Here is a 10,364-nt window from a genome sequence, read left to right as displayed (position 1 = left end):
CTCCGGGCGCAGCGCCGATTGGCCCGGCCATGGGGTGGGCACCGCCCTCTCCCCTTCGCACGGCGGCACCGCCCCCCCCCCCCCCCCCCCCCCCGGCCGCACGGCACCCCGCCCCTTTCCGGGCAGAAGGCGGAGCCCAGCGGCTAGTTGAATGAAAGAAATTCCGCTACTCCCATTGGCCAGAGGCTGAGCGCCTTTCTTCCGCGGGTAATCTTGCATGGGGGTCTCCCTTTGGCGCGCTCACGTGTTGGACTGGCCTTGTGAGTGCGCTGCGGAGCGAGTCCCTGGCCCATCGTCTGTGTGTACACTGGAGCAAGGGCGATATTTGCAGGAAGGGCTCAGAAGCATTTGCTGAGCTTTACCTGGAGCCAGGTACTGTTCACGCCGCGCCCCCTGGAGAGGCAGTTGCTCTCCCATATGTAGCGCCGAGCTGAGAGGCTCCCCCAGCTTCATCCCCTACTGCTCTGGCCAAATCAAAATAATTGTCTTGGCTTCAATTTCATGTTTTAAAAATGGGGATGCCCTGGCCGGGTAGTTCACTTGGTTAGAGCTTCATCCTGATGTGCCAAGGATAGGGTTCGATCCCTGATCAGGGCAAGAAATGCATCGGTGGGTGAAGCAGTCTTTGTCTCTGTCTCTCTCTCTATCAATAAATTTTTAAAAATGGGTTTGAAGCTGCCTTGCGTTCTTCACAGAACCATATAGATCGTAGGAGATAGTGCATTTTAAGTGCACAAATCGCAAATGATCAGCAGGATGAATTTTCACACGTGAACACCATACCGATACCTGTGCACACAGTACCCAGAAGACAATGTGACCCGAACCCCAGAAGCCCCTTTCAGTCACTTATTGCCCTCAGGGAAATTATTGCATCTTAAAATACAAGGAGAAACTCAAGGTAATGTATTTTCTTTTATCAGGGTATTTGCTGGTTTGGCTGTGGATTACAATAATAATAGCTTATGGTATTGAGTCATTACTATGGGCAAGGCAATGTTCAGAGCATTATACAGATTTTAGTCATCTAATTCTCAGAACAACACTGATAAGGTAATATTATCTCTACTTTACAGATGAAGAAACTGAGGCACAGGAACTTGCCCTTTCAATTTGCCATTGAAATGAAAATAGTGTTGAGTGCTAAAATGCTAAAACCAAAGGGGCATAAACCAGTATGGGTGCTCACCCCCAACAGCTGGTAAAGTGGCTCGGTTGCTTGGGCATTGTCCCAAAGAGCAAAAGGTCACTGGTTGGATTCCCATACAAGGCACATGCCTGGGTTGCAGGCGTGGTCCCCAGTTGAGATGTTATGAGAGGCAACCAACCGATGTTTCCCTCTCTTTCTCCCTCCCTTCCCCTCTCTCTAAAAGTAAATAAATAAAATCTTTTAAAAAGAGAGTGGTGTGTGATTCAGAGCACACCCTTTCAAGGCAGTGATTTTCAAAATGTGGTCCATTGGGCCGGCTAAATCAAAGTGTCACGGGGTAAGGCCCCAAACTCCATATAACACAACTTTGAGGGTAGGTTTGGTTATTACCACCAGCTTACAGATAAGGACACTGAGGCACAAGACATTAAGGAATTTGCACAAGCTTATAATTAGTGGCAGAGGTGGAATTTGAACCCAGCCAGTTTGACTGGGGGAAGGGATATGTGTGTGTAACAGAAAGCAAAGGGAATGGGACAGCAGGCAGGAAATGGGTGATCAGCTTCCACAAATGTTCATCACCTACCCCTGGGGACACATATGTGAACTGTGGCTCTTTCCCCTCCATCCCCCATACCTCCCTGAGGTACTACAGCATCCCTTTCTGCAGTATTGCTGGGGGGCTGCTCTGAGGGATGTCGGACCTGTGCTGGGGCCTCAAGCCTAGGAGAGACTCAGGCAGTGGCCTTCCTGGGAAGGCTGCCTTCTTTCCTGGGCAGTAACTCAGACCAAGTAAGGCCTCGGATCTTGTTCACCCAGAGGTGTGATATTGAGCATAGGGTGCCATTTGGTGCCAGCTGGGTAAGCCTGAAGAACACTGAACCTAGAGTCTGCTAGGCCTGAGTTCAGTACTGACCCTACTTAACCTTTCTCAGTTCTGCAAACCTTGGGGTTCTCATCTGTGAAATGGGAATGGGAATCATACTTGAGGTGGTTACCAAAATCAGGACATGAGGACCTAGAGTCATTCCACCTTAGGGGAAGACTGCTTCTGAGAATAGATAGTATCCACAGTCCTTGGCTTTCCAGGGCCCATCCAGCCTAGCTCCGGCCTGCATTATGACCACTAGAGGGTGTGTGCAGCAGGGGCCCCGCAACGCAGGGCCTGGGAGTTACAACCTATGCACACCCTCCTTAAGAACAGGCTCCAGTTCCCTGGGGGTATAGGAGACGTGGAAAGTGGGGTCCTAGCTGCTGCTCCTCAAGGGTCCGTAGCCAAGTCACTCACAAAATAAATCACAAAGAAGTAACTCTAACACCTCAGATTCAAATCTGCCCCCTCCCTGTATTCCAGTTTCCCCACAAAGCACCGTGTGCTTCCTTCCCCTTCACAATCAGTGCTTCTCAAAATTTGCAACCATACAACTCTTTGTCATTCTACTCTAGCTCTAGAATGCAAGCCCCACGTGGCTAGAGATGCTGAAACTCTCAGGCACAGGCCACCCGCCGCAGCACTAAGGGAGTAGTCAGCAGCAGGCCATTTGATGCCATTCTGTCTATGCCCTCAAAGAAGCTAATTCACACAAGACAGCACCTGCCCCAATTTTTTCCTCCCCAGTCCCTAGCACAATGCCTGTCACATAGTGAGCAGTCTAAATATTGGTCCTTGTAGGTGAATTGAAATCCTTCACTTCACCAATCTCCATGCTCATTATCATCCTGTATCAAACACTTGCATGCACTATCTTATCAAATACCCCCAACGACACAATGAAAATGTTATTCTTACTAGACCTGATTTTTTTAGAGAAGGAAACAGGAAGGTTAAGTATTTATCTCTGATCACACAGCCAATAGTTGGCACAGTTGGGACTTGAACCCAGGGCTGCTTGACCTAAGCGTTCATCTTCTTAACACCTGGTCCTAGAGAAGAAAACATGGTTCTTTGTTCTTGGGGAGTTCCCACTATAGCTGGGAAGATAAAAGGCATGAAACAAATTATACAAGACAGAACTTGCTTCTTGGTGGTGGGAAGGGGTGGGCTCTACGGGCCATTGTTTATGAACAGAGAGGCATCACATAGGGAGTCTGGGCCACCTCTCACTGCAGTCAGATGGATTGGCAGGGCAACTGATTCATCCTAACCCGCTTCACAGGAGACTGATGAATAAAGCAAGGCCCTACTCATTAATTTGCATGGAGAATTACTATAGCCCCAACTGGCTAAGGATATTGTCTGCTCCTTTGGAATGTAAATCTACTTGGCCAACATGGCCCAAAATGGGGGAGTTAGGAATCCCTTGGATGGTAGACACCAGTTCTGAGGCTTTGGTGACTGTTATAGACCCCCTCTCTCTCTCAAAAACTATACATGTGCATAAATAGAACTTCGTGTTCATTTAGCACATACTTATGAGCTCCTACTGGACAACAGGGTGTGCTCTAGGTGCTAGGAATCCTGCATTAGGCAAAACACAAAAATTACTGAGCTCAAGGAGTCTAGTGGGAGGACAGACAGACCATAACCAAAATAATGAGGTGTAAAGTGTTTTGGAAAGTAAAGGTGACCCTGACTGCTGTGGCTCAGTGGATTGAGCATCGGCCTGCAAGCCAAGTGTCGCTGCTTTGATTCCCAGTCAGGGCACATGACTAGATTGCACGTCAGGCCCCCAGTTGGGGGCACAAGTGAGAGGCAACCACACAGTGATGTTTCTCTCCCTCTCTTTCTCCTTCCCCTCGCTCTAAAAATAAAAAGTAAATAAACAAATTAAAAAAAAAAAAGGCAGAGGGGGGAGACAGGAATGTTAGGAGAGGGTAGGTGTGGCTCAGAGAAAGTAGTCAGGAAATGCTTCCCCAAGAAGGTGACATTTGAGTAAGGTCTTGATGGTGATGGGCAAACCATATGACAGTATCTGGAGGAAGAATGTTCCAGGCCCAGAGAACAGCAAGAGTCCTGAGGTGGATCATGCCTGGCATGTTCCAAAACCAACAATGAAGTGATGATATGGGAGAAATAGATACTGAAGGGCATATTAGGTTCATAGAGGACATTCTTGGGTCTTTGGCTTGTCCTCTGAGCCAGCTAGCAGCCCCTGGGTTCCGGAGCTGGGGCATGAGCCTCCTTGTTTTAACTGGCTCCCTCTAGTGGCCCTGTGAAGAATAGCCTTCAGGGGCCCGGTGGGTGGTTGTTGCTGTGGCCCAGAAGAAGCCATGCTGGGTTGGGGAGAAGCGGGTGGATCCTGAACATATTTGAAGATAGAATCAGCATAATTTGCTATTACATATCCAAGAATGTGAGAGAATATATGAAGAGCACACATGTTATTGACGCTTATTTACTTAATTTTTCAAATCAGCTCAACCACGTGTATTTAGCCTTATCGTAAGCAGTGATATCCATGAAGTCACAATGTACTAGTTATATCTATCACTTTAAAATAATATATACAATGGGATATGCTTATCTTTGCATCACCTGAAATTATTCTGGGAACCCCCAGGACACATGAAATGATGAAAATACTGGTTTAACCAATTTCTAATCTTACCCAATTTTAGGCTTTTTGTTTGTGTATTTTTGGCTTTTTACTACTTTTCCTCGGAGAGAATGATTTTCCTATTCCTTTCTATAACTATGGGGCCCATAACCATAGTCTCTCTAAATCAAGTGCTGGTTTTATTATTGCCACTCCAGGCAGCTTGTGCTTGGGCAATACACAGTAATGGCTGAACCCAACAGACCTGGGTCCAAATACTGCTTAGCTATTTCTTAGCTATATGGCCTTGGACAACTTCCTTCACCTCCTACAATAACCCCCACTAGTGCACTATCATTATTCCCATGTTATAGATTACAAAGAGGCAGCCTGAGACTTAACTGGTAATAATAATATTGGAAGATTGTTTGGAAGATTAAAATGCTTAGCACAATGTCTGTCATCTAATAAGTGCTCAAGAAATGATAGCTATTATTAGTTAAATGAAATGGAGTCAATCATTACTAGGTTAAACCACTAAACTAACCCTGGAAACTAGTTTGTCTAAGAGACTCAATTTCCTCATCTATAAATAAAATGGACCTGTTTGATTAAGATGGGAGTTAAATGAGTCAAGTCCTGTCACACTGTAGGACTCAGAAGCTCATCGAGGGAAGTGGCCAGGAGAAGGAAGGTGGGCTGTGTAAGGGACCCACAGAAACTTCCCTCCCAGTTGCTACTGGTTGCGCCCCCTGGACTGCACTTAACCCTCCACTATCTTTCATGAATACAAGACAGAATGGAGCAGAGGGGTGGGGTGGGGGAGCATAGGTAGCTTCTAGGTCCAGGAAAGGAGAATGACTTGTCCAAGATCACATGGCCATTTGGTGGTAGCAGTGAATTGAGCAGGGTGCTGACTCCCAGGGCTCCTTGCCCCTTATCCCAATATGTAAGGCTTCTCACCCCCCGCTGAGCAGTGCATGTAGTACAGGAGGTAAAAGGACAGGCTCTGGTGTCACACTGCCTGGTTCTTAATCCTGACTCTGTCACTTACACGGTAGTCTTGGTCATTTTACCTATCCTTTCTGAGTTTGTTTCCTTGTCTGTAAAATGGGCTTAATAATAACAGTACCTACCTCATAGGGTCATTGTGAGTATTGATTGAGATAAAATGTAAAACATTTAGAGCTGTTATTGCCATTTTGCTCCTGTGAATACCCCAGAAGAAGGTAATATCCTGCACATTACTGGCTTCCAGAAATACCCAGTGATTGAATGAAGACATTCTCATGGTTGTTGAGAGGGCTGGAGGCAGTCAGCACAAAAACCAGGGTGAGGACTGGTGGATTTGCTATAGTAAAACTGGATTACCTGCACTCTTCTCAAACTGGGCAACTGGGGGTGGTGGTGGGGTTTTCTTTAAGTCAAAAGATTATGCAGGAGAACCAATTTGACTCAAAAATATTGGGGAAATTTATTTGTATATTATATTTATAATACATTTCATTTTTAATATTAAAGCTAACCCAGATATATCAAGGAATAGAATGCAAAATTTCCATGAGTTTTGGACAGAGATGAAAGACTTCTAAAGAATGTCACAGTTGCTATGACTAGCATCAGACCACAGCCTCAGACCTGACCTGACCCCAGCATCCCCACTCCAAAGAAGCTCATTCCCCTCCGCCTTCAGGTTGCTACAGGAGCCCACATTTAAAAGATGATGTCCAGGATGTGGCTCACGTTGATGCTTGGCTATAATGTTTCTACTGGGCCCAAGTCCTTTGTGCAGGGAGCCCTGCTCTTCAGCCTTCACACATACTGGTCCACCCACTTAGAATGCCCTTTCTTCTTTCCCTCTGAGCAAACTTCTGTTTCTCTCTCCTCAAGGACAGGCCCGAGGCTGTCTTCCTTACACTGTCCTGGCATTTGTACATCCCTCCTTCCCAGGGCTGGAAATGACGTGTCTGCATCAGAGAGCCCTGAGAGCACAGCCTGAGTACTCCTCCTGTCCGTACCCCTAGCCCAGCACCCAGGAGGGGCTCCAGAAATTGTTTGGGAGAGGGGATTTAACATTGGATAAGTAGGAGTAAATTGGCCTCCCCACAGAAGTTGTACCAACTTCCTGTCCCTGCAGCAATGCCCACACCTATCGATGCTGCAGTTACATTTAACACATACATACACCATACAGATGTGCTTGCACAGGAGTAAAAATAGTGTGTTTATACCATTAATAAATGCATGACTTAAAGAGTGGAAGTTATGCTCCAGAATGTTACTTTATAATAAAAGGAAAGAAACTAGAAACCACCTTTATCAATAGAGAATCTAGTTAAATAAATTATGATAGATCATCCAGTTGAAAAGAAATGAGGCAGCCCTCAGTATCAAAAGATAAAAATACTAAGTGGCCAACAACCATGTACATTATGCTACAATTTGTGTAAATTTTTTAGAAAGCATATATGCTTGCATATGCATAAAACATCTTTGTAAAGATACATGGGAAACTTGTAGAGATGACTATATCTTGGGGGTGGGACTGGGAGACTGGAAGTCAGGTAAGAGGTGGAGTTAACTATTCAGCCCATACTTTTAATTTTTTGTTTGCTTGCTTGCTTGTTTTAATTTATTCTATTAAATAGGTGATGCTTGCAGTTGGTGCAGAGTCTAAACAGGACCAAAGGCTTAGTAAAAAGAACTCTCCATCTCTCTTCTGCCTCCAACCTTTTTAATGTGTACTCTTCAGTACATTGTGAAGGTTTGCACCATGGGCTGAATTACCCATTCAGAAGAAATTAAATCAAGTACTTAAAAATAAAATATATATATTCTTAAAGTAGTAAACATTTTTTGAAGAAGGGAATAAACCAAGAAAAGAACAGCTGATTGCAGAATACATCAAACAGTTCAATCACCTGCAAGCAGTAACTGACTAAGTGACAAATGAAATGACAGAAACAAGAAGAGATGTAAGAACTGACAGCAGTTGGAGAGTGTGTCCTGTCTTGTCTTGTTCTTGGTTTCCTGTGTGTGTATCTTGTCTTCTGAGCCAGGCCAGGGCAGGCTTTAGGCTTTTGTTTACTTCCCAGAGCTGGGCATACAGAAGGTGTGTCATAAACATTACTTGTTTTAATCCCCATTAGCACTAGCCATGCTCTAGGAAGGGCCTTCCAGGGTCCAGGGCTGTGTGCAGGGCTCTAGACACTTGTGTATAGGGGGCCCCTTCTTCCACTGGGGGGAAAAAATATATATAGAAAAATATTTTTTACAAGTGTATCGGCATAAGGCTGAGTTCATTGTTATACATTCATTATTATTCATTTTTTTTCTTCTGGTTTCAAACAAAATGGAAACATTTCTTAGGCCCTCTAAAATTATCATGGGCCCTAAGCACTGTGTCTGCTATGTCTAATGGGTGTGTGCCCTGGGCCTGTGTCCTGGGCCTGGCTGGTGTTCAATTAACAGGTGTAGCTTCTAGGAGCAGCCTGGCCAGGGTAATATGGGGGCTTTATCCCAGCTCCAGCAATACCTATAAGGGCTCTGAAAGCAATCACCAAGGCTTCCTGAGCTCAGTTTCCTCCCTACAAAATTGCAGTGTTGCAATGAGGATTAGAAATAATGTAAGGTGCTTAGCCTAACATTATTGATTGATTTGTCCCTAGGATGTAGGGAGTGCTCTAGAGATGGGCAAGGGATATGGCTGACATCAATGACACTGACTACATACAGCCAGGAGTCCTGCCCCTTCAGAAGGAAAGGTGAAAGGAAGGCAGTGATGGTGGAAGGTACACTCGCCAGCCTTCTCTTAGTGTATGTAAGTCTGGAGCAGATAAAGTAAGATTAAATTCAGAGTCAGGCCACTGCTCAGGGACTCTCAGCCTAGACTATGTTAGAATCACCTGGGAGCTTGAAAATATTAAAATTAAATTCTCACTCCAGTCCAAGTAATAATAAAAATATCTGCTATAGTCCTGGTATATTGTTTTTTTAAGCTCCCCCAGGTGATTCTAATATAGGGCAAGGCTAAGTGTCCCCATGGCTATTCCTGAGGATGGAAGGAGTAGGCTGGGGAATAATCCGTCTTGTCCAGCAGATGACTTATCACCCTGACAAAATCCAAGACCACAGAGTCTCAGTGGCTGCCAGGGGTGGATTGAAAGTAGGGCAAATGTCCTTCCAAGGCCCGCACCCAAAAGAGTGCTCTTTAACTTAAAGACAGCCTCCCAAATTGCACAGCTTCAGGCTGAACCCAGCTTGAATCCACCCCTGTGGGTACTACTCTAAGCCCAGAACCTTTCTGGACCCTGAGATAAAGGGACCAGATGTGCCCAGGCCAGTGTGGCTCAGTTGACTGGACCATCATCTTGTAACAGAGAAGTTGTGGAGTTGTGGGTTTGATTCCCAATCATGTCACATACTTAGGTTGTGGGTTCAATCCCTGATCTCTGATCCTTGGCTCAGGCACATACAAGAGAAAACCAATCAATGCTTCTCTCTCTCATCAATATTTCCCTCTCTCCCTTCCTCTCTCTCTAAAAGCAATGGAAAAAAAAGAAGAAGAAGAAGAAAGTCCTCCGGTGAGGATTTAAAGAAAAAGGGACCAGATGCCCTCTAAGGGTTACTTCTCCACCTAAGACCTACCCCAGCAAGTACGGGCTCAGGCCCCTCAGCCTGAAGACATGGGTGCAGATAACCTGCTTACCTGGGCCATCCCAGACCCACTGAACCAGCATCTCTGGGTTAGGCCAGAGGCTGCATTTTTCACGTACTCCCAAGGGGATTCTCATGCACAGGAACATTTTTCAGTCAAAAGAGAACCCACATTCTACATCTTGCTTGGGAAGGGAGGGTTACACAATACAAGGTCTGTCCAGAAGGTATCCAGCCATGTAATATGAAAAATATAGACATTAATTGAAAAAGACACAAGATACAGGCAACATTGTACACAGGACAATGATGCCTCAGTCCCCTTCAAAACAGGCACCTTGGGACCTCACACAGTTCTCCCAGTTGCCATCAGCTGCCCCATTGTGTTTTCCTGAATCTCATTGGCAATCTGAAATCTCTTCCCTTTCAAAGGTGATTTTAGTTTTGGGAAAAGCCAGAAGTCACAGGGCACCAAGTCTAGGCTGTAGGGGGCTGAGTCACCTGGGTGATTTGATGTTTCACCAAAAAATTCTGCAAGAAACATGATGCATGAGTGGGCACGGTGTTGTGAAGCTGCCAATCACCAGCTCCCCGCAGCTGCAGCCTTCTGAATCATTCAAATAGTTTCCATGGAGGAATGTTCAAGCCTAACGCAAAATTTGATGCAGATTCATTGCTCTACTCGCTCAGTCACTTTGAATGCGATGGCCACACAGTACACATGCTCACTCAACGGCATCTACAGCCCCCACTGACTAGTACAGTGAAGTCATCATTGTTCACACACGCGCATTCCAGTCCACTCTCCTTGGCTGCCAGGTTACACCAATGCCACACAAACCAATCTTGTTATATTAACAATGGTTGGACTTTTTCCAGACAGACCTCGTATATACATATGTCAACCAGTCATCAAGGTTTACATTTATGATGTATACTTTATGTATCTGATTTAAAAACAAATAAAAACACAACAAAAGAGGAACAACCTACCCTGTGTCTAGAACTTGAATGAGTATCAGTGAAGGCTGCCTGGAAGACGGGCTCTTTGAGCTGGGCCTAGACAGGGTGAGGAGCAGGGA

This window comes from Furipterus horrens, unplaced genomic scaffold (genome assembly GCF_987537825.1).
Source record: "Furipterus horrens unplaced genomic scaffold, mFurHor1.1.pri manual_scaffold_3, whole genome shotgun sequence".
NCBI lineage: Eukaryota > Metazoa > Chordata > Mammalia > Chiroptera > Furipteridae > Furipterus > Furipterus horrens.
The sequence above is the reverse complement of the archived record's forward strand: the minus strand, read 5'-3'. Positions refer to the sequence as shown.